General features: G+C 43.0%; 1 protein-coding gene across 4 annotated transcripts in view; it reads right to left on the minus strand.

The window, feature by feature from the left end:
• Nucleotides 1–16563, minus strand: part of CERS3 (ceramide synthase 3) — a 53151-nt gene extending 36588 nt beyond the window's left edge. For 2 of the 4 annotated variants that reach the window (XM_055002751.1, XM_055002748.1), the window contains exon 1: nucleotides 16480–16563. The gene's annotated coding sequence lies outside the window, so the exon portion shown is untranslated. Of the gene's footprint in view, nucleotides 1–10447; nucleotides 10507–11446; nucleotides 11488–16479 lie in introns of those variants that run through there. The other 2 variants (XM_055002750.1, XM_055002749.1) reach the window with 2 other exon arrangements.
• Nucleotides 16564–26080: the final 9517 nt, after the last annotated feature.

Here is a 26080-nt window from a genome sequence, read left to right on the forward strand (position 1 = left end):
CAGGGGACAACAGCTCGGCAGCATACCAGGTCACTCTGTTCTTACCTATAATTACCTTGCCTAGTGTGCATGTTCAAGTTAATAGCAATGCTACAGGCAACCACTGGGTTCTGGCAAAATGCCAATACATCCACCGCTGACTTGAAGAAACACTTCCTCACGTCCTGCCCTCTCACTTAATTACTCTGTTTGAGAGACAAAGGGCTGTGGCTTGGTAGCAGACCTTCTGCTCGTCATGCGGAAGGTTCCAGGTTCAATCCCCGGCATCTTCAGTTAAAAGGATCAGACAGTAGATGATGAGAAAGATCTCTGCCTAAGACCCTGGAGAGCTGCTGCCAGTCTGTGCAGACAATACTGACAGTGATGGACCAAGTATACGGCAGCTTCAGGTGTCCATGTGAGAGTCACTGAAAGATATTTTTGTTATCTGAACACAGGAAGGATGCACATCCATCCATCCATCCATCCATCCATCCATCATCTCTCTCTCCATCCATCCATCCATCCATCCATCCATCATCTCTCTCTCCATCCATCCATCCATCCATCCATCCATCCATCCATCCATCCATCCATCCATCCATCCATCCATCATCTCTCTCTCTCTCCATCCATCCATCCATCCATCCATCCATCCATCCATCCATCCATCCATCCATCCATCCATCCATCCATCCATCCATTATATCCCATTTCTCTCCCCAATGAGGACCTAAAGCAGACTTAGAACATTGTTGTCCCTTCCTACATTTTCTCATAACAATAACTCTGTGAAGTAGGTTATGCCGAGAGAATGTGACTGCACCAAGGTCACCCAGCATGGTAGAGCATGAGATGTCCATGGTAGAGCAGAGATTCAAATCCAGCTCTCCCAGGATCCTAGTCCAACATTCTGGTCCAGATATCCTAAAATCATAGTCCCACACTCTATCCTGGGTCTCCCAGGATCCTAATTTCTCACTCTCCACTATGCCATGCCAGCAAGCACTTGGGGAAACTTCAGTAACTTCTGCCCCCACACTGGCCACAGTCCACACAGCAACATCACTTGCCAGACAAACGCTTGGAAAATTGTATGATGGATAAACCTTATATGGGAGCCGGAATGGTGACATGGTTAGAGTGTCTGAGCAGGATCTGGGACACCCAGGTTCAAATCCCTACTCTGCCATTAAACACATTGGGTGGGTCAATTGTTCTCAATCTAACCAACCTCGCAGGGTTCTTGTGAGGATGAAATGGAGGAGGAAAGGATTACCTGTCTGATTCTCAGCTGAGTTCTAGGTGCTGATGCTCAACTTTAGAGACCTTCATGGTTGGGAAATTCCTGGAGATTTGGAGGTGGAACCTGGGTCCTCAGCTGAGTCTAATGCCATAGAGTTCACTGTCTGAAGCAAGCATTATCTTCAGGGGAACTGATCTCTGTCACCTGGAGATCAGTTGTCATTCTGATTAGAGATGGGCACGAACTGGGGGGGGGGGGAACAAACCAGGTGGTTCGTGATTCATCACATTTCACAAACCACAAACTTTCACGAACCTTCCCCGATTCACAAACTGGTTCATTTAGTTCATGAAAATGTCACTTCCAGGTCAGCAAATCATCACTTCTGGGTCAGCAGAAGGTCTGCAGAAAGCCCATCCTCCATAGCCTAGGAAACTGATTGATCGGCGCCTGACTATCTGCAGTGATGAACCAAAAAACAAACCAAATGAACCAGCCAAAAGTTCGTGATGGTTTGTCAGAAATGGGCTCTGATGAACCACTGATTCATGAACCGGCCTGGTTTGTGCCAAACTTTGGTTCATATTTCAGTTCGTGCCCATCCCTAATTCTGAGAGATCTCCAGGCCACACCTTGAGACTGACAACCCTAACCATGGTAGTGGTATAGAATAATATAGGGGAAAATATGTAGGTCCCCTATCCAGCCAAGATTTCAGAAAATGGTGTAAGTTGACCTTTTTTTGAAAGAGACTTCTCTAATTGATGCTGTTATGGAGGGTTACCAGTGACTGAAAATTTGTTTGCGAGTGGTTTGTTATTGATCAAGATGTCGGGTAATTTTCAATTTTTACTGTTGTTACTGTTTTGTTTTTGATTTGCAAGCTGCTTTGAACCCTGCAAAAAAAGCAACAAGGAGCTTTCAATTTTTTTTTTTTAAACACATTCTTGCCAGTTTCTTAGACAGGCTCCTACCTAAAAGATTCACAGCAGGTATTTTAAAAATTCCCTCTCTTGCATATACACCTTAACGTGATGAAGGAGTTTGAGTGTGTCAGTGAAGTTGAGAACAATATTGTCAGGAGCACAGACTTGGTCAAGAGTCTAAATTCCTAGCAGAGTCACTCAAGGTGAAATGACTGAAGCTGAGACACCAGACTAAGATGTATCCACCCCCTTCAGGAATCAACAGTCACATCAGCAGAAGAGAACTGAGAGCCAAGCTACAAGCGACACCTTACACAGGTTGTACACTTGTCAGCTTACCTCAAGTTTTGATGGGAAATGTAGGCGTCCTGGTTTTACAGCTTGGCTCTCCATTACAGCTGCAAGACCGGGATGACTACATTTCCCATCAAAACTTGAGGGAAGCTGACAAGTGTCCAACCTGTGTCAGGCGTCACTTGTAGCTTGGCTCTGAGAGGTCCAATGGTGATGGAATAGAGGAATATACTACTGCAGCAGCAGCAGCAGAAGGTGACAGTGGCAGAAGCTCTTTCACAGACAACAGCAGTGACACTTCAGCTAACTATGGTTAGTACTGCGCAGAAGAAGGCTATAATAAACTTCAAAAACCATATGATTATGAGACAATCTTAAATGAAAGATATAGTGCTGGAAAACAGGACCCTCAGGTCGAATGGCACGCAATTGGCTCCTAGAGAAGAGCAAAGGACGTACGAATAGGGCTGTTTTTAATTATGGGACTGGATTAAAGCCAAATGGACATCCAGTTGCTGGTGTGAATAGATGCGAAAGAAACATCCAAATTTCTGCAACACATATAATAGGAACATGGAATGTAAGAAGTATGAATCAAAGTAAAGCTCAGAATCGTAAAATGAGAAATGGAACATTTAAACATTGTAATCCTAGGTGTGAGTGAATTAAAGAGGACTGGATTAGGACATTTTTAGTCAGATTACAAAATGTTTTACTCTGGAAATGACAAATTCAGAAGAAATGGTGTTGCTGTGATAGTGAGATATAGCACAAGCAATCAGTCCCACAGACTGGAAACGCTCGATCTACATTCTACTTCTGAAAAAAATCGGATGCCAAAGAGTGCGGCAACTATCAGAACATCGCATTAATTTCTCATGCAAGCAAAGAGATGCTCAAAATTCTACAACAAAGACTCTTATCATATATGGAACGAGAAATGCCAGATGTACAAGCTGGATTCTGAAAAGGAAGAGGCACTAGAGATCATATTGCAAATTTACCATGGCTAATGGACCATACCAGGGAATTTCAGAAGAAAATCTGCCTGTGTTTTATAGATTACAGCAAACCTTTCAGCTGTGAAAAGCTATGGAGGGTGATCATGAAAAGCTATGGAAGGTGTTAAAAGAAATGGGGAGGCCATAACAACTGATTGTTTTGATGCACAGCCTGTATGTACTCTGGACAAGAGGCTACTGTTAGGACATAATATGGAGCAACAAAATGGTTTCCAAATGGCAGAGGTGTCAGACAAGGAATGTATTTTATCTCCATATCTGTTCAGCCTATATGCAGGACATATCATAAGGAAAACTGGATTAATTTAGAAGAAGCTGTAGTGATAATTGGTGGAAGGAACATTAACAATTTATGATATGTGGATTACACTACATTACTGACAGAAAATAGTGTAGACTTGAAATGACTCATGATGAAGGTCAAAGGAGGATTATAGATGTAGATAAAGATAAAACAGGATTATAGATAATAATAACAATAATAACATTCAATTTCTATACTGCCCTTCAGGACAACTTAATACCACACTCAGAGCGGTTTACAAAGTGTGTTATTATTATCCTCATGATAATCACCCTGGGAGGTGGGTAGGGCTGAGAGATCTCTAAGAAGCTGCAATTGACCCAAAGGCACCCAGCTGGCTTCAAGCAGAGGAGTGAGGAATCAAACCTAGTTCTCCAGATTAGAGTCCTGTCCCTTTTAACCACTACACCAAATTGGCTTTCCATGAATATCAAGAAGACAAAAGTAATGATGACTACTGAGAAACTATGCAATGATATATTTCTTGGCTCAATCATCAGCCAAAAGAGAGATAGCCACCAAGAAATCAGAAGGAGACTGAGGGCCAAGCTACAAGTGACGAATGACACTTGAACGGCAAGTAGATTGAGTGGAGAGCAAGTGAACAGGGAGAAATACACTTGCCGTTCAAGTGTCATTCGTCACTTGTAGCTTCGCCCTGAGACTTGGAAGGGCAGCCATGAAGGAATTAGAAAAGATCCTTAAATATAAGAATGTGTTGCTTTGGACCAAGATCAAGGTAATTCATACTATGGTATTCCCCGTTACTATATATGGATGACTATATATAGATGTGAAAGTTGGAGAACGCTGATACGAAAAAAATTGAATCATTTGAACTGTGGTGCTGGAGGAGAGTTTGATGGACTGCCAAAAAAGACACACAAGTGGATTCTAGATCAAATCTAGCCTGTATTCTCCATAGAAGCTAAAATAACAAAACTGAGGCTATCGAACTTTGGTCACATCATGAGAAAAAAATACTCACTGAAAAAGTCAATAATGTTAGGAAAGGTGGAAGGTAGTAGGGAAATATGAACACCCAAAATGAGATTGTTTAAGTCAATAAAGGAAGCCATGTTCACCAGTTTACAAGATCTGAGAAAGGCTGTTAATGAAAGGATGTTGTGTAGGTCATTAATTCATTAGGTTGCCTTAAGTTGGACGTCACATAACACTGACATACAAACATTACGGAGAGCCTCCAAATGGCAAAGTTACCCACTAGTACCAATGCACCACCAAAGACATTAACACAAGTTAGAGTTGACAACTTCCAGGTGGGGGCTGGGGATCTCCAAGAATCACAAATGGTGACTACAGAGATCAGTTCCCCTGGAGGAAATGGCTGCTTTGGAGGGTGGACTCTACAGCATTATACACTGCTGAGGACTGCCCCCCCCCCCAGCGCTATCCCCAAATCTCCAAGAATTTCCAAACTTGGAGTTGGCAACCCTAACACAAGTGGGTCCTGCAGTGAGCCCAAATGCAGGTCTGCTTTCATTAGGATTGCGAACCATTCTTTAACATTCTCACACACTGTATGTCATACTACTGGTGGATATTTAAATCATAAAATATCTCCCGGAAATCAGAGAGTTTGTATCTAGAGTATACAAAAGGCTACACTAACGCTACAGAGTCTCTTACATTAAACAAATTTTCACGTGATGCATTTTGAGGGAGTAAACTCTTGTCTTTCTGGATAAGGCATGGCATACCTTCCAAAAGAGAAAATATTTCATAGGGATTTTTTCACTCTCAATGTTCCCCCAAATTTTCAGTTTTCCCATTAAAAAAAATGGAAAAAGTCTCTGTACAAAGTGCCATTTTTCCAGCCCTCCTGCCCCCAGCTTCACATCCGTAGGACTAATCCAGGGACTAATAGGAGAAGGAAACTTGACATTCTCTTTGTCAAAATTGATTTCATAAGGGATCATCTTGTTCCAACTACACTGGCTTCCAATTAGCTGCTGAGCCTAAATCAAGGGGTCGGTTTTGACCTTTAAAACTATGTATGGCTTGGGCCCAACATACCTTTAGGACTGCCTACTCCCCTATGAACCTACCCAGCTGTTGCAGTCATCTTCCGATACCCGACTTTGTGTGTTTCCATCTTCAGGGATTAGCCCTTGGAGGGAGCTTTCTTGGACGTGGCACCAAAACTCTAGAATTCTCTCCCCAAGGAGACTCAACTTTCACTTTCTGTTCCAGTCTTCTGCCAGTGGGCGAAGACTTTTTTTGTTTCATCTGGCATTCGCTCAGATTTCCTCCTTCCTGTGTGTGTTTTTTAAATTGTGTTATGTGTTTTTGTTGTTGTGGAAGAGCCATTCAATTTGGAGGAAGTCTCGCCAGTTTGGAGGAAGGCTTCCAACTGAAGGCAAAGTGATATTTTAATCATTAAATTGATACATAAATTTTGCTCAGTGGAGTGGTAAGACGAGGTCTGGATCTGCCCCACCTCCTTGGAGACCCTAAACTGGTTGGAAAGATGGTTTTTTAAAAAAGTAAATAATGTTTTAACAACAACAGTAATAATAACTGCACTTAATATACTGCTGTTCTAAACAGATTAGTGCCCCACTCAGAGTGGTAAACAAAATCAGTGTTGTTATTATCTCCACTATACAGCTGAGGAGCTGAGGCTGAGAGGAGTGGCTTACCTGAGGCCACCTGCTGAGTTCATGGCAGTAGTGGGATTCAAACTGGCAGAGTGCTGATTTGCAACCCAACCACTTTGCTACTATACAGCTTTCTGTAGCACTGGGAACTCACAAGGGTCTATTTGAAGCCAATTCCAAAGGTTCGGGGTGAAATCTTTTAAAACTAAAGGTTTAACTAGATATTAAACAACTGCTTTTCAAAACAGCAACTATATGTCTAGCACATTTGGAGGCGTAAATTGTGGCTTCTGGCTCTTGCTGTACATGGTGGCCATTGGAGAGTAGATGGGAGATGGTTGCAGCGTCAGGGCCAGAGTACATTGCCCTAGAAACTATGCAGAAGAGGTAGGGCTTTTTTCTGGGAAAAGAGGTGGTGGAACTCAGGACCGCACAATGAGATCACTTTGGGTCAGCTGGAACAAGGGGGGAGTTTTTTAAAGTTTGAATTGCCCTTGGTGAAAATGGTCACATGGCTGGTGGCCCCGCCCCCTGATCTCCAGACAGAAGGGAGTTTAGATCGCCCTCCATGCTGCCTAGCGGTGTGGAGGGCAATCTAAACTCCCCTCTGTCTGGAGATCAGGGGGTGGGGCCACCGGCCATGTGGCCATTTTTAAGAGGTGCCGGAACTCCATTCCCCTGCAGTTCCGCTGAAAAAAAGCCCCGAGAAGAGGTAAGAAAGCTAGACATGCAGCTACCGTGGGCAAAGGCAGCCTCCTTGTTATCCTGATATCTATCTCAGCCCAGAGTTCTAAAGCCTTCATTTGAGACGACAGCTGTTCCTCTCCCATGTTATTATGAAGCGGACATGGAGTGACTCATTTTTGGCAGGTGCCCAGAATTCATTAACCGCTCCAGCCTGTGGGCTGTAACAGTCCCACAGTTCAAGCCTGGACATCTTTTGGAAGCGTTACATGTATTTGTTCTTTCGACTGGGTAAAGCTAGGATTCCAATTTCATGGGGATGCTTTATCATTTTGTACCTAAAAACAAATGGTCTAAAAACCAAAATAAATATGCAATTGCTGCTAGAAGCCTGCCTCTATAAAAATTGAATTCTTTTTTATTTTTTTCTGCATGAAGCACGGAAGGATGATGTACATATTGCACACACCGTGGCGATGCAACCAAGAGAGTTACCCCTGTGAGGCTTAGGTACCCTTGCCTAAGATATGACATCATCTCTATCTTTTTAAAAAAAATATTTTCAAAATAAAAGGGGTACAGAAAGAAAAGGGGGAAATACAGGGTCAAAGGAGGGGTAGGATTTTGCACTACAAGAGTTATTTAAATACAGAGTACTCAAAACATATCTTATTCAGAGTTAATCAATATTAAAATAAAGAATACATATACTATTCCAGCTACTGTATATCTTCACATTTGCCTTCCCAAACTAAATACATCATGCAATCTACCTCGTCATTAATATTTGCCCATTTCCATCTTATCATAGCTTTATATTCAATATTTAAAAATATATCAATATATAATCCTCAGTTTGGTGTAGTGGTTAAGAGCACGGGACTCTAATCTGGAGAGCCGGGTTTGATTCCCCACTCCTCCACGAAGCCAGCTGAGTGACCTTGGGCGAGTCACAGTTCTCTGGAGCTCTCTCAGCCCCACCCACCTCACAGGGTGATTGTTGTGGGGTAATAATAATAATAATAATAATAATAATAATAATAATAATAATAATAATAGCACTTTGTAAACCGCTCTGGGTGGGCATTAAGTTGTCCTGAAGGGTGGTATATAAATCGAATGTTATTATTATTACTATTATTCCATTATTGCTGCACTATTTCATCTTAACTCTTTATATAACTGATTACTATAGCAATCCTCTCTACTTGTCCCTAACTTTATCAATGTTTCCAAATCTACAAAGCATTTTAGCAATTAAATATTTGATTATATATTTGTACCTTTCTCCCCTTGTTAGGCTATAAGCTCTTATAAGCTACATGCAATAAGTCAGTATGTGATCTTATTCTACCTTATAAAACTGCAACATCTTATTTATTTTATTCTTTATAAGCAAAATAATTCCCCCATTTCTCTTCAAATTCACGTATTGGTCTTCTATTTATATAACTCGATCCCTGACCGAGTGTTTATACTGCCCACCAGCAGCAAGCAAGGAGGGAGGTGGGCAAATTAGAAAGTTCCCTCAAGTCATAGCTGATTTATGGCAACCCCTGGTGGGCTTTTCAAGGCAAGAGACTAACAGAGGTTGTTTGCCATTGCCTGCCTCTGCAACCCTGGTCATCTTTGGAGGTCGCCTATCCAATTACTAACCAAGTCTGACCCAAGACCTGACAAGACTGGGCTTGCTTGGGCTAGCCAAGCCCACATAAGGTCATAATAGTGCTAAAAGCAAACACAATGTTGCCAAGGGGGTGTGTGATCAGGCAAATCTTCAGACTAAAAGGGAGCTTTGACTCTTGAAAGCTTATATCCTGGAAATCTTGTTGGTCTTTAAGGTGCTACTGGACTCAAATCTTGTTCAGGTATACTTCAATTTAGACATAAATATTAAGCGGTTGGATCCATCCAGTTCTTTCGCTCAGTCTCTCCCAAATCTTCTCTTTACTATGGCCCTCATCCCATATGGCTTTTGTCCATAACCGTTCTGGTGTTCAGTTGGATACAACCCAAGGTATATACAGAGCAACATTCTCTGTAAACAAGGAGTTGCGTTAGTAGACGTTCAGATTGATTCACCTAGGCTAATAAACTCCTAGGAGGAGGTCCCTCCACTCCCTTCCCATAGCTGAAAAAGCTGCCAGCATTTGAAAGCAGATTTTTTCAGCTGATGGGAGCTGCTTTCAAATGCCAGCACCTTTTTTCAGCTGATGGGGGATCCCCCTCCCATAAGCTGAAAAGTAGATGGTGTTTTAAAGCAACACTTTTCTTGCTGCTTGCAAGCCACAAGAAAAGTGTTGCTTTCAAACTTCCCGCCCTGCTTTTGTCACTTGATGGGAGGGGGAGGAGGGGGTTCTCTCCTCCCCCTCCCATTGGCTGAAAAAAGCAGCACGGTGGGAAGTTTGAAACTTTTCTTGCTGTTTGCAAATGCAAAAAGCTAGAAAAGTGCAGCAGCTGCTGCCACTTTGCTGGCCCCTAAAGTGACGAACCACAAAGGGAACAAACTGGCTCGTGAACTGGGTCAAGTTTATGAAAGTTCATGGTTTGTGGTTCGTGACCCGCGATGAAACACAAACCGCCGTTTTCCCAGTTCTTGCCCATCTCTAATAGTAACTAAAAGCGATGTGTGTGTGTTATAATTAGTGGGTATTATTATTGGAATCATATTGGCCCTTTTCACACTACTTACTTGCTTCTGGAACATTGTGAAATGTAGCACAAAAAACGCGGAAGATAGCGTCTTCTCGCAAGAGTTTTGTGCGACGTCGCACAAAACTCGTGCGAGAAGACGCTATCTTCCGCGTTTTTTGCACTACATTTCGTGATGTTCCGGAAGCAAGTAAGTAGTGTGAAAAGGGCCATTATTCTTGCAGGATTATAATTTCCCAAGAAGAGGACAGACGCTTGGGTTCCAGACCCAGTTGCTTCATAACTAGAAGGATTGTGGCAAAGGACTATCACTTGGTGGGATCTGACAAGTTGAACTTGCTTACCTTGAGTGGTTTTCAAAGGCATTATTGGCTGAAAGTTTCTGGTTTTGTTGCAATTATGAGTTTGGTTAGAGAACAGAAAAAGAATAGTTGTATTGTTCCAATTGTTTAAAAGTTTGGTGAAAAAGAAAAAGTTTCTTAACTTAAAATTGTGTAAAAGTTTGCTTCCTAAATTAGCCCCATAGAACCCATGCAAAAGAGGTGACACAAGCAAGTGCCCAAAGACTTCTGGTTGTCTGTTTTGGAAACTGAGTGCCCAACTAGATAAGGAAAACCTTGCTGGATTAGCCCAAGTCCTTATCTTTATAACCCTAGTAATTCAGTGCTTGTTCAACAGAAAGTTAGGTTCAAAAGACCTCTTTGGAAAATTTTACGTACATGAAACTTTTGAGGCCACTGGTGATAACATTTAGGGTCTTTCTCAAAGTGACCAGTTTGATTGGTTCAATTAGATTCCTACCAGGGTAAAAAAATAAGCATTATTATTATATAACACATATATTATATATATATTATATTATTATATATGCCACCTTTCCTCCTAAAAAGGCTCCCGAGGTGGTATACATCAAGGCACCAGAAACTTAAAACATTCTTTACCCAAAGGTTTGATACGGGTAGCAATTCTCAAAAAGATAATATTCACAATAAAAACAGAGTAACTGCTGAGTCTGACAGCTGCTTAATCCCCACCCACTCACTCAGCTCAAAGAGGTGACTATGGGCCAAGCTAGAAGTGACGAATTACACTTGAATGGCAAGTGAACAGACTCACATGTATTCCTCCCTGTTCACTTGCGCTCCACTTGCTCTCAATAGAGTGGAGTGCAAGTGAACAGGGAGGAATACATGTGAGTCTGTTCACTTGCCATTCAAGTGCAATTTGTCATGTATTCCTCCCTGTTCACTTGCGCTCCACGTTGCACTCCACTCAATCAAGTGGAGCGCAAGTGGAGCGCAAGTGAGCAGGGAGGAATACACGTGAGTCTGTTCACTTGCCATTCAAGTGCAATTTGTCACTTCTAGCTTGGCCCTATAGCTTCTTCCTGAATGAATTCAGGTTCAGACTTTGGAGCTCTAGAGGAACACGGCTTACCTTGTTCCGGAAATCAGCAAAATCTCACACGAAGTCACGCAAGAAGACGCTGTTATCGCACAAAATCACGAGAAGACGCTGTTATTGCGCGAGAAGACACGATAACAGCATCTTCTTGCGAGATTTTGCGCGAGATTTCGCTGTTTTCTGGAACAAGGTAAGCCAAGGGCAAAGTTCCAGTACACCAAGACTCTCACAGAAGAAATGACGCAAATAAAATCAAAAGACTATATATTTGTACAGTGCAACAATAAGTTGAGGAACAAATTAGAATAACCTACTGAACACTGGGTTGAAATTTTATTGAGCAGGTTCCCCGGGCTTGACTCGTTTCAGATGAATAACTTCTTCAGCTATCCCTGCTCAGATTAGTCATTTCAGATTTACCAATGAAGATTGCAGGATGAGTGCTGTATACTGAAAGACATTCACGGACCAGCTTGCTAAATCTTGAAGCACATATTACCTGTTCTCTCTCTACAAAAAGGCGTGACTAATCTGAGAGCGTGGATATTGGAAGAGGCAGGGCTTTTTTTCAGGGGGAACACGGGGGAATGGAGTTCCGGCACCTCTTAAAAATGGTCACATGGCCGATGGCCTTGCCCCCTGATCTCCAGACCGAGGGGAGTTTAGATTGCCCTCTGCGCCGCTCAGCAGCACAGAGGGCAATCTAAACTCCCCTCTGTCTGGAGATCGGGGGGCAGGGCCACCAGCCATGTGACCATTTTCACCGAGGGCGATTTAAACTTTAAAAAACTCCCGCCTTGTTCCAGCTGACCCAAAGTGATGTCATTGTGTAGTCTTGAGTTCCACCACTGAGTTCCACCACCTCTTTTCCCAGAAAAAAATCCCCGGGAAGAGGCTATTCATATGAAACCAGTAGCCTGTGGAACTTGTCGGACTCATATTCATTGGTCAATAATGCTTACATCCAATGTTCAGGAGGACATGCTAATGTGTTTCACAACATACTGTTGCACTGTATATCTTATGAGCCATACCTATATATATTGCACATGACACAATATAGCTACCTATATTTATACTCATGGTTCATGGTCTCTTACGCAATTCTAGATTTATTTACATTCAACCTAGTCCTCTGCTTTTTTCTTCTGAGGTTGGCTTCCCCCGCCCCCCGAGGACTTGCTTCCTTTCCTTTTTTGAGAACTGTAAAAATTCTGAGACAGCCACTTCAAATGCCTCTCTGTGTATTCTTGCTTTTGGACTTGGATTGTACAATCAAGAGAGCCTCTCAGTGGACTGTAACAACAATAGTACCAAGAAAGGAAGTTGACCTCAGAGGAATATGTTGTGTTAAAGACTTCCTAGATCAAAACCAGCATCTTTAGTTGTACCTGAGACATAAAAATGGGAGGCCAAGCACATACACATCTATTAAGATTGCCAGCTCAGAGTTGGAAAATTCCTGGAGTGGGCCTGATGAAAGTGGGGTTTGGAGTAGGGAGGGGTGGGACCTCAGCAGGGTATAATTCCATGGAATCCACCCTACAAAACAGCCATTTTCTCCAGAGGAACCTATCTTTAGTCTATAATTCGAGGAGTCTTCTAGCAACTACCTGGAGGTTGGCAACTCTAACTCACATTCTTCCTCATACGTCTACCTTCTTATTAAGGGTCTATTTGCATTTTATAAAGTCCACGTGGCTGCCATAAGGACTTACTGTCAGATACAGATGAGGAGTTTTCTGCTAGGAACTTAATTCCCAGGTATGTAAAGACGTGACTCTGGGCCATACTACAAGTGATGCCTGACACTAGTTGGACACTTGTCAGCTTCCCTCAAGTTTTGATGGGAAATGTAGTCTTGCAGCTTGGCTCTCCAACTGCTGTCCAATGGACTTTTCAACTGTCACTTGTCCAACATTCCGCCAAGCTGCCTACATTTCCCATCAACACTTGAGGGAAGCTGACAAGTGTCCAACTCGTGTCAGGCGTCACTTGTAGTTTGGCCTTCAGATTGGCACCATGGCACTTGATGAGAAGGGGCATATGAGCCCTCTCCCATGCGATTTTCCTGATTTTAACAACTGCAGGGAGCTGCTGTTTGCCTCACTGCAAAAATTTAATGTGTACTGATGGTTATATGTAAGTTTCCTTGGCAGGGCAAAACAGTGGCTCCCTGGCAGCATTTCAGTTTGGGAAAACAGTACAGGGAGGAAGAAGAACGTCTGGCTGTTACTCATGGGAGAAATGCAACGGAATCTGCCAGGGAAGAGGGAACCTCTGACTCCCTTACCCTCCTGCTCCTTTAGTAATTTTCCTTTCAGGGTAGAGAGTGAGGAACAGTAATTATAACTTGCTAATTTTCCCTAGAGGGTAGAGCAGCAGGTGTGCTTACCCTCCCCCTCCCAAAGAGAGGTATAATCAGAGCTAAATAGACAAAGAAAGGTGGCCAAGGTAGGGTTGCCAGTTCCAAGTTGGAAAATTCCTGGAGATCTGGGGGGTGAAACCTGGAGAAAGTGGGGTTTGGGGAGGGAAAGGACCTTGGCATGGCATAATTCCTTAGAGTCCCCCCCCAAAGTAGCCATTTTCTCCAGGTGAACTGATCTCTGTGGCCTGGAGACCAGTTGTAATTCTGGGAGATCTCCAGCCACTACCTGGAGGCTGGCAACCCTAGGCCAAGGACTCCTGAATTCCTTGGATGCTTTGCCTAGAATTAGGGTTGCCAGCCTCCAGGTGGTGGCTGGAGATATCCTGGAATTACAACTGATCTCCAGGTGACAGAGATCAATTCCCCTGGAGAAAATGGCTGCTTTGGAGGGTGGACTCTATGGCATTATACTATTCTGAGGCCCCTCCCCTCCCCAAACCCCGCCTTTTCCAGGCTCCACCCCCAAAATCTCCAGGAATTTCCCAACCTGGACCTAGCAACCCTACCTAGAATCCTTTCCAGGTTTCTTTGCCTGTCTTTGTAGGAGTCTTCAGACTTCTCAGTTGTCAGACTCTGAATAACGCAAGGCCTGCATTTCCTACAAGGGACACACTACGTTTAGGAACAAAATAGAGGAGTCAAGTTAAAACCTAAAATAAAATGTATTTAGAAAGTATTTATTATAAACGTGCACAAATATAGATTAAAAACAAGTTTAAAGCATAAGGCCTGAATAGCAGGCTGCATACATATGCTAAGCCTTGAACATTCCCAATGTACAGATGATGGTATAGTGCAATGACCGATACAAACAGACACACAACATTTAGCCAGGTTTTTAAACAGCAGGTGAGGAGGGAGCGGTGTCCATAGGCGATGTATATACCTAGGTCACAAACTTAAAATACTGGCTTGATAGCTATTCCCTATCCTAGGGTTGCCAGCTCCAAGTTGGGAAGGGGGTGAAACCTGGAGAAACCTGGAGAAAGTGAGGTTTGGGAAAGGAGAGGACCTTGGCGTGGCATAATGCCATAAAGTCCACCCTCCAAAACAGCCTTTTTCTCCAGGTGAACTGATCTCTGTGGCCTGGAGACCAGTTGTAATTCTGGGAGATCTCCAGCCACTACCTGGAGGCTGGCAACCCTACCCTAACCTCTAGGAACTCTGCAAGGAGGCCTGAGCATCTCTGACCAAGAGTTCTCACCCTCACTGAATTACTGTTGTTTTTTTGGTTCTTGGCCTAGTAAGTGATAAAACTTTTTTTAAAAAATTGTGAATAGATGAGTATTACTGGAACAGGGCATGGGGGAGCCAGCATAGAGCTCTAAGAAGCATATTATAGGGATTTCCCCTCATAAATGGAGGAAGGTGAAGTACTCTTATACTAGTGATGGTAGCCAGCACATTGCTTCTTTGCTCTGGGGCGAGTCATCGTGATGTAATTTCTGGCATTTGCAATAAAATAAAATAAAAACAAAAAACACATTTCGATTTGAGCGCAGCTTACTTCAGCTGAATGAGGAGCCAGAGCGTGACCGTGCCTTCTCCCACTTCCCCCTCATTCTGTTTTACACACATTGAATACGTTGTTTACTCTATTCGTGCATAACATATGCCACAGGGGTGCCTTTGAATTTGGCATCCCTTCAATGAGTTGTGCATACTTGCCCTGGACTGCTAATGCCTTTTTGCCATCTCAGGGGCCACCACTCTGTGCTCCTGTGGTCTGCTGGTGGAGTTAAGAGGGTGTCTTAACTCCACACATGATAAGGCGTTGGAAGGAACTATTCTATCAGGGAGAGGGGGAGGATGATAGCATCCTCACTGGAACCGGTAATGCATTCTCCATGAGCATGTTCTACGTCATTTTGACTAGGACCCCCTTCAAATTTTATTATTCCCTCTAAGGCTCAGTATGCACTAGGGTGGAAAATCTGTCTCTGGGCTGCATCACTTCAAACGCGTACTTCTTTTATACTCCACCTTTCTCCTCAACGAGGATACAAAGCAGCTTACCGCATTCTCCTCTCCTCCATTTTATTCTCACAACAACCCTGTGAGGTAGGTGAGGCTGAGAAGATGGGGCTCGCCCCAAGTCACCCCGTGGGCCCAGTCCAGGGCCCAGTGGGGCCTTGAACCTGTATCTTCCAGATACTGGGTCAACAGCACTGTGACCACTGCAAAACTGTGACCACTGCACCACATATGTAGATGCTGCACTGTACAAAGAATTCCCTCTACACAGAAGACCAGATGGGTATTAGACATCAGAGTTCAAGCTTTTCCCAGACCTACGGGGGTACGGATTTAAAAATGGAGCATTCAGCAATGAATGAAGGAATGTTTGCTCGTCTGATTCCCCCAGTATGAAGCAATATAGTTCCGACACAGACGTACAACTTTAATGAGAACTAGGAAGTGAGCTAAATCAAGATCTAGGAAGTGTTCTAAATCACAAAGTCAAAAGGCCACATATATACATACAGAGTGTCCTCTTACAGCTATGTCTATCTGAACTGTTTGATGTTATTTTCATACTGCTACTCAAACATTCTCCACCCCCAGTGTCCAAGAACACAAATCAGTCTACTGTTAACATAAAAATGTTTTCTTAAAGAAGTAATTTTGACTGTTTCATTCAAATATTTCAGCAGTGGATCAATAAGCGTGGGGAGTGGGGAGAAAGAACCAAAGAAAGCAACATAATTTTTTTTTCTAAAAGCTTAGTAAAGCATTTCAGGTCAATGACTACATCTGTCATCTAAATGGAAAAGAAAAAGCTCTTTAATTTCTTCCATAAATGTTGATTCACTGTCTAGAACTGTCAGAATTTTTTTTTTTTAAATCCCAGATGTTAATCATGATTAACAACAAACTCTACAAACTCTACAAAAAGGAACCTGATAATCAAAGTCCTACCTGGATATTTCTTTCCACAGATAGAGCTGCAACTGTCAGGGAAGATGAACATGCACGCCGGCTACTTTCTCAAAGGTAAATGCCTCACCTGTGTGTGATTCCAAATTCTTCAGAGACCCACCCTTGAAAGTTGCAATTCAGGATTTCTGACTTACAGGCAATGCCATTGGATGCAGTTCTTGTGGAGCAACGCTGACTGGTCTTCTTTGCCACTTGTTTCGACACTGAAAAGATTTTTGTGCTGTATGGGACATTTAATCAGGAGAGTAAAATACAGCAACCAAGTGAGGAAATACTTCGGATTAAAACGGAGTTGCTTTACTAAAAAAAAAAGATGCTGGACTGACTCTTGTTAAGCCAAGGAGCCATTTCTCGGATGTAACCAAGATGAAAAGGAAAAGAGAGCATGCTTCAAATACTTTAAATACTAGCAAATACATAACACGGGCGTGCAATATGTTAAAGCCAATATAAGTAGTATTTTGGACCACTAAGCTCTTTAGACTGACGTTATGTGCTAAGAAAATCTTGCATCATTTACAAGCACCCAAGGCTAAGTTTGCTACCTTCCTTGCTGATCAAAGCATCATCTGAGTGTTTTAGGAAAAGAAAAAGCTGTCCCTCAGCAGAAATGGGGGTACAAGCTTCCCCTCTTCCTTCGCTTCCCCTTCCTCTGGAAAAACAACCTGAAAAGAATAACGTAAGATGGATAAAATGAAGGCAATGTTGGCTGGTCAAGTTGATGCCTTGAAAAAGGTCTTGTCCCTAACCTTAGATAAGAGCGTGGGCATTCTTTCCCAGATCTGACCTTGTTAGTACGACAGCTCAGCAACATTGATGGGAACTCATTTTATCTTCTATGCTTGCCTTTTAGGGTGGCTCCCCTTATAGACTTAGGGCAAATCCACACTCACTCATCTTCCGCTTATCTTGCGCTGTCATGGCAATCGCCTTTATTCCGCTACCAGGCTGTGCATCCTCACATCCACCCTTCCGGTGCGTCTTCATGGCACGATCAGTTCTCCACATGCCACCGAGTAAAGCGTTACCATGGGCGGTTCCATCCTCTGCCGTCAGAATTGACGGCACATATCACTTCCCTTTTTTTTTTTTAAAAAAAAGGGGTCAATTATCCGGTATACCAATATCTTGAATTTTGAGAAGTGGCAATGTACCCTCCCCCTTATCTTTGATTGGCTCTGGTGACCGTTTCTTTTCCCGCACAAACCGCTGCTCACTATGGTTGGTTTACCGGTATACCGACCATTATGCAGTTAAAAAAAAAAGGGAAGAAAACGGATTTCCGCAAATATCACGTGGTTTGGAGGGAAGGCACAATAGTGCCGCGGTGATGGCAGGGAACACGCGGAATGGGAAAGCGTGTGAGTATCTGCATGAATAGCGCGCCAATTGCGAAAAAGCCGCGGAAACAAATAGTTAGTGTGGATTCGGCCTTAGCTGATTTGCAGTGCAATCCTAAGTAGCGTTATTCCAGTCTAAGCCCATTGACTTCAATGGCCTTAGACTGGAGTAACTTTTCTTAGGATTGCACTGTTGGCCACAATAATCCATTCCCTGGCAACCCGGAGGATGGATGAGCGCTGCAAAGGGCTTCCTGGAGGGTTCCGGCTAAAAGAACCTGGAAAGTTCAATTTGTCAGTACAGAGCACCATCTTTATTGACGGAAACATTTCATTAGATGCAATTTAGACTATTTGCATGCATGTTTCTGAGGCTCAGTTTATGGTGCTATTTACAACCAATGAAGCACCGTTGGTAGCTTTGAACGCATATATTTGGAGGGCCTGAATTTACATGCTACAGTTATATTCCTCCTAGCAGTTCCTTCTTGAGTGGATCTAACTTACACAGAGATATGATCAGTTGATGGGCTCATATTGTATAATCACTATGACAGCATGGAATAAATTTCCTCTGGAGGTGGGATAGATGCAGTCAGTGGTTGCCCTTATTAAAAGGAACAAGACTGTTTTATTCCACTGAGTTTTTAGCTGAAGCTGTACAGTTTATTGGGTAAAGATTTGTCATGTGTTAATTTGAACAATTTTAGGGCTTGATTTTTATTGGTCTGAATATGCCTAGGCTTGCCCTTAGCCTGCTCTCAGGGCCAAGCTACAAGTGATGATTGACACTTGAACGGCAAGTGGATTGAGTGGAGGGCAAGTGAACAGGGAGAAATACACTTGCTGTTCAAGTGTCATTCGTCACTTGTAGCTTGGCCCTCAGTCCCAATAACTCACCCTCAAGAAACTGAGGGCTGCAAGAAAAAAATGGCTTCCACAGTAACGCTTTAGGAATGTCCTCGTATCTCTTAAGCTTTTTACTATAGAGATTATGGACACTTCCTAGAGTGTCACTAGGAAATGACATCTCATCATCCCCCAGCCTACACCCTCCCCAGGCAACATCCTTAAAATCTCCCAGAATTTGCCAAGGCACTGCTGACAACTCTCTCTATATCATTTGGGGAGAAATTGGCCTATAAAATATTTTAATACATAAATGTCCAAAATGCTGCATCTAATGGGGGATCTCATCAACTTTCCCCCACAGACCCAGTTATGGAAAACTCTTATTATAGATATGCTAAAGTCCAAGAATGATCTCTTTTTAGAAGCAATATAAGATCTCTCTGCTTGAGCTGGCTTTTGGGACTAAGGTTTAAACTGAAAAGGGTGGGGTAATTTCAGTGTTTTGTAGCCTATGCGTGGGTTACTTTTATTACCCACCCCAAACCTTCAAGGACAGAGAAACATACACATGTAGAATCAATGTTAAAATTTAGAAAGGGAGTTGGAGGGTCCTTTTTACAAATTCATAGCCGCAATAAAAACTGGTTGTAGTTTCATCTACCAGGAAAGATTGTGCAACTGAATTCCTATAGTTTCCTTTGAATATAGTAAACTTGGATATTTGAAGAGTCTTCTTCGTCAAATATGTTACTGGGGGAAGTGCAATAAACAGCAATAAAAGCAGAACTGAGGATCTTCTGTAAGATAGATACCTACGTTTCGGTTCAGAAATCTTCCATTGTCAGGAATTCTTGGTAATTAAAGTTTGGATTGCATTCAGTAGGAAGACCCATTGGACGGATGAAAGGTAATATCCTGCAACAGCAGCAACATTTTGTTTAAAGAAGGATTTAAAATAGAGACAAGACAATCACAAAGGTTTTTTTCTTTCTTTCATTATCTTTCGGCTGCATGGAACACCTCTAGCTCTTTCCCACAGGAGTTGACTAACTGTTGTTTATTAAACCATCCTGGTGTAATTTCCCAATTTCAGGAAAGCTAAAGCAAGTCTCTTCATGTTTCAGGTGAGACACCACACTTTTACGCATAACACGATTGACAGGAGAAACACCCGCTTCAGCTATCTTGCTTCATTGCTTCATTCATTCCTGCCGTCATCCACCAAACATGAATGGCGGGGGCGGGGGGAGCAGGGGGGTGAAAGCTTGCTAGGCATATTTGAATAGAACAGATGGATCTTTTGGAGAATGCAATACCAGGGAATGAATCGTTTCGAAAGTAGATGTAAGCCCGAAACAGTGCAAAATTAATCACGCGCTGCCTCCTCCCCCACCCCCATCGCTTTGGTTTCAATGGGTCTCGTATAATTCATTGTTTACTCCCATTTTACAGAAGGGAATGTTAATAGTGACTTGGAGGCATTCCTCGGCACAGCTATACGTTTCTAAGACCATTGACTTCAATAGACTTTGAAAAGTGTATCTGTGCTGGAGATTGTGCAATCAGCCAACTCCCCAGTGAGCTCATGGGAATCTTCTAGGCTCAGAAGCAGTGGTCTTGTCCCTGGACAGCACTTCTTCATGGAAAAAAGGACTTATCACCAGCTTTAAATATGTTAGAGAAGGAGGCAGCAGAATCACTTTTTATGGGTCGCTTTTTGGAATGTTCTTCTATATTGAAAACCTCCTGGTAAAAGGAAAACCAACACAGCATGCAGAGAAACACTGCTGGCCAGACATTAGTGGGAAGAGGAGCCCTGCCGGATCAGATAAGTGGTCCAACTGCCGCAGCATTCTGTCTCACCCAGTGGCCAACTAGTTACTCTGGAGGACCAACATCAGGGCATCAAGGCCAGGGGCATCTCCTAAAGTTGCCTCCTAGTACTGATATTCAGTTAGACTGCCTCTGGACACACTCTAGTCACTATGGCTGGTAGCGACGAACAGCAATATGAACAAAAAAAAGCTACGAACAGCCCAATCTGCTGTTTGCGAACAAGCTGTTCGTGAGGCCCCATTCTAAATGAACAGGTGGTCGTTGCAAGCCTCCTTCATTGCTGTTTGTCAAGCCAGACACCTGCAATCAATTCTCTTGGCAACTTAGGCAAGGATTGTCTGAACTCTGTCTGAACTCCTGCTGTTGCCCTGGAAACCCCAATCTAAGCCCAATTTAGCTTGATAGGCAGGTCTTCCTTTCAAGTGCGGAGCTCCAAATTTGTTACAAGAGAGCAAAGACCAGGGGGGAGGGGGGCTCCCAGCTCTGACTTTGCAGACAGTGGAGAGACAGTTGCTGTTGGCATTTTGATAGAGTGAGTGCATTGGAGCTTGAATTTTCTTTGTGTGTGGTGGGATGGGGAGCTACCCCTTTAAGTTCCAGGGCTGCTGCTAGGCTCTGGGCCAAGCTATTATTTATTACTGGTACCTTTCCTGCTGCCTGCTCAGGTCAGGTTTCTGGGAGTGGTGCGGTAGGGATCTTGACTTGGATGATGGCTGGAGGAGAGCCTGCTGGCCCCCACGAACAGCCAGCCATGAACATGTTCGTGAACAGGGCCATGTTTGTGGTTGTTCATGAGTCCCTGTTCATGGATGGCAATGAACAACGAACATCATGTTCGGTTTATTTTCTGTTCGTGCCCATCTCTAGTAGCGACTGATAGACCTAAACCTGTCTAATCCCCCTTTAAAGCCATCTATCCCTGGGGCCATTGTTACTTCCTCTGGCAGCAAATTCCATATTTTAATTGCTTGTTCGGTAAAGAAGTATTTCCCTTTGCCTGCCCTGAATCCAAATCAAGAAATTTGACCATCCTGAATCTAAACCAGTCTAAAGCAGTGCAGTCCATTAAAAAAAAAAGATTTTTAATACATAACACAAAACATAATACAACACATATTCCATAACATTTCATGCTCCCCAGTACAGAAAGAAACAAGGAGCTATTATAATAACTTGTAAAAAACACAAGGAATCGCTTTTTCTCTTACATTATTGTTCCAAAGTATTATAAACAATGCCTGGTGGTGCAGTCCATTCTATCGCTCTACTGGCTAACTCTCCTGTGGGTGTGAACCAGGTACCTTATAACGGAAATAGGCAGAGGTCATTTCGTTGAAAAAGAGCTGGAGGAACTCATTAGCATGATTCATTAGCATAACTCATTAGCATATGCCACGTCCCTTGCCATCACCGGAAGTGTGTCATTAACATAACTGATTTGCATATGCCACACCCCCTGACATCACCCATCCTGGCTGTTTTGGACCCAATCCTGGCCATTCAGGGCCGAAATTGGGCCCAAAATGGCAAAAAGGGGCTGAAAATGGCCGAAAAGGGGCCCAAAACGGTCAGGATCAGGCTGCTGCTGAGTGGGAGAATGATTCACCACCTGTCAGAGGCCTGATCTGGGCTGTTTCGGCCCCGATCCAGGCTGAAACAGGCCCAAAATGGCCGAGAGTCAGGTGGGCAGGGCCACCTGACATGTATTACCTCTTTCGGGAACTGCCGGAACTGCGTTCCTGCACGTTCGCCCTCGAAATGAGCCCTGGAAATAGGTTTGATGTTGAAAATGTCTATGCTCATTTAGCCCGTGAAACAAACAAATGGACCTATTTCTGATTTATGGGCTCAGACTGGGGTAACTCTGTTTAGGATTGCACTGCCCGAGATCCTCCATTCAGGGATGACACCTAGTGATATATTGCATTAATAAATATTTATTTATTTAATTAATTAACCTGCCTGCATTTTGGATGGGTGCCTGGAGTTTGTGGTCAAGTGCCTAAGGCGGAACAAGTTCAAACTTAATCTGAATTAACATTAAAGTGATCCTGGTTGATTAATCTGATGCGCTGGAGAGAGTACGTTGTCAGCTTGAGAGGGGTGGTCCTTATCCTTGATGGCTTGTGTTAAAAGCCTGGGGGTACTTGGTTAAAAAGGCAGGTTGGTGTCTTTCATTCTTGCTGTGCCTCTTTGTCCGCTGTTTTGTTGGCACCACCTCTGAGGTCTGTGCCAAGAAGGATGTAATGCAACTTAATGAGTCCTGCATGTTTCTGGGCTTGATGTATGGGGACATTTTAATTAAACAAATACTTAATATTTCAGAGAATTAACCAAGGAATTACGGAAGTTGGTGCAAAACCTGGGGAAATGAGATCAGAAACTTGAGAATAAAGTGAGTGTCATTCTTTTATGTTTGTTTGTTTGTTTGTTTGTTTATTAGATTTCTAGCCCGTCATCCTCACAAACGGGCTCAGGGCAGGTTACAGCACAGTATAAGTACATTTAAAATCACAATAAAGTCATAACAATAATAAAATACAGTAAAATATGGTTTCTAAGATAGCGATCCATACCATCCACCCCTGCTGATAGTGTGCAGAGGTAGGAGGAGGGAAGGAGGAAGCAGCCATTCTGATCAGATTATGACTCATGTGGGGAGAGATAACTATACAGCCACCCCCCCCCAACAGGAGACCAGTAGGGAGGCTCACCAGATGGACATGCAACTGGCCTCAACGCGCTACCTGGAAAAGGTAGCAGGTTTATTCATTCATTTATTTACTTTATTTACATTATTTCTAGTCTGCCTTGCTCACTTGCATTGTATTTCTAGCACGTGGGTGCCTTAGTTTCCAGCCCCCAAGCTAAACCAGTTTCGTAACAACCATGGACCACCCAACAGACCGACAGACAAAAATAGGAACCAGATGCCACAACAAATCTTGATCTCAACTATGAAACAGCATGATCAAAGGACGTAATACAGCACCAGTTATGCAATCTTGGGCTTGTCTACTCATTCTTTTTCCTTCATAATATATGCCATTGCATGTCAACAAGGGCCTTCTGCTCTCTCATTGGACAAACTGGTCAATTCCTCCATAAAAAGAATAAACGGACACAAATCTGACATGAAAAAATGCGATATTCAGAAACCACTGAGCGAACATTTTAATCTCCCAGGCTGTTCTTTTGCTGTTCAAAAAGTGACTGAGAATCCAATGTGAAATCACTGAAATAGGATTCATCAAGAAGCTCCAAAATAGCCCCTTCCCAATCTGAATACAGATTTGGGATTTCTCACTCATGGCAGGTGCTAACATCATAGCATATCCCTCCCCTTACAGACATTAATTAGTTCGTTAGTTCAGCTAAACCTCTCCACTTTTCTAATTGGATGTGCTTGTCGTGTTTCACCCTGCACCTTCCTAGATTAGATCTAATTTTATGTTAATCCTTCTTTGCCTATCTATCAACACTTGGGAGCAGCCCTCTCCCATTCCAAGTGGATTACTCTTTTGATTGGATCATGTTTTAAATTGGCCTGTGTAACGCTCCCTGCCACACACACAACCTTTCTGTTGTTGGCAGCTTTCATTATACATTTATCTGCCTATTGGATGAACACTTCATGCATCGGATGAGGAGAGCTCTGATTCATGATGGCATAAATTCTGTTCATCTTTCTGTTCTTCCTTCCTTCATACCTCCCCTTTCCCTAATGAGGGACTCAAAGCAGTTTAGATTGTTCTCCTCTCCACCATTCCATCCTCACAACAACCATGTGGGGTAGGTTAGGCTGAAAGTTTGTGAATGGCCAAGGTCACCCACCCAGTGAGCTTCCATGGCAGAATGAGGATTTGGACCCAGGGTTTCCCAGATCCTAGACTGATGCTCTTAACCACTACACCACAAAGCTGCCACTAGACTAGAACTAGGTTCAAATCTCCCCTGCTGTGAAGCTTTGCCCGGGGCTAGTCATGCTCTCTCAGCCTATCCTACCACACAGGGTTGTTGTGAACATAAAACGGGGAAAGGAGACCTGCTTATGCACTCTAAACTGAGTGGAATTTTTAAAGAAATACATGACTACTGTTCTTTGTGTACTTTCATGCTCCGGTTTGCTTTTATTAGCTGTTTTTATCGGCATGTTTTTAACTTACTTTATTTAAGACTTGGATTCTTTTATTGCTGTGTTTTTACTGGTATGATTTGGTTTTTTATTATCCATTTGCCTGGTTCAGTTTTGATGCCTCGAGCATGGCTGGAGGGGTGGCATATGCATTTCCTAAATAAATGTACTAGGATGTCAATCAGCCAAAATTTATTTCGATACAAAATCAACTCTGGACAATCAACAATAATAATAAAAAATAGAAATGAAGGAGAAGTAAGATAAAATATGGGAGGTGCACACAGTGCAGCGAGCCCAAATTGTGGAAGACAAAGTAGCTTCCTCTGACAAAGAAGTAAAATTACTGATGCTCAGTCAGCCGTTATTCCACATGCTTAAAGGCAAAATTTAATAACTTTATTAGTTATCTCCTGGAAAGAATCTGTAAGAAGGAAGGAGACATAGAGTTGTTCAGGTCTTCCTGGTAAAGTTGGCAGGACTGGGGCTATGTGTTGAGATTGGAAGTTGTTGTAGAAAATGCAGTGCAGCAGAATGTGTTCAATAGACTCTACTGTGTCCAATAGACTCTACTTTCCCTGTACGACATGGACAGAGCCGCTGGGGGAGTGGGACACGATAGTATCTGCCTTCCAGGAGGGCTGAAGGTAGAATGTAGAAGCGTGCAAGGGTAAAGATTCTCCAATATTTGGAGATCTCAAGGGATATAAGATAATCTGCTGATTGAAAACATTTAGCATACTACAGAATAATTGGATATTTCTGTATCTCTGCCCTATCTGATTGGAGGGCACGATCCCAAAGCTGCTGTTTAATTGTTTCTTATGTTTTTTGGTACCCAAGATGGAGTAAGACTTGGTCAGAGAAGCTATGCTCCTGGAGTTTCCCCTCAATTGCTCTTTGCCAGGATAAGCGATGACTATCAGCAAGGATCAGAGGTACCCAGGTCTACCAGATTAAAAATGAGTTTTAACCAGTAGGTGGATGCAAGTAGCCACATATGAGTCTCCAAGGGGATTGGCCCAGTTTCCAATCTAAGGAGAGCTTTTGATGTACACCAAGGGACTCCAAAGATCTTACAAAGGAACTTGGATTGTACTGCTTCCAATAGGCTTTGTATATACAGAGCTGAGAACCGTATGAGAGATGAAATACAACCTTTCCTTGAAAGACCTTGATTGTGGCAGGAATAAATAATAGTATTTGATTTACATACCACCCTTCAGGACAACTTAATGCCACACACAGAGTAGTTTACAAAGTGTGTGTTATTATTATCCTCATGACAATCACCCTGTGAGGAGAGTGAGGCTGAGTGTGAAAGAGCTGTGATTGACCCAAGGTGACTTCAAACAGAGAAGAGGGGAATCAAACCCGGTTCTCCAGATTAGAGTCCTGCCGCCCTTAACCACTACAC

This window comes from Eublepharis macularius, chromosome 18 (assembly GCF_028583425.1).
Source record: "Eublepharis macularius isolate TG4126 chromosome 18, MPM_Emac_v1.0, whole genome shotgun sequence".
Lineage (NCBI taxonomy): Eukaryota > Metazoa > Chordata > Lepidosauria > Squamata > Eublepharidae > Eublepharis > Eublepharis macularius.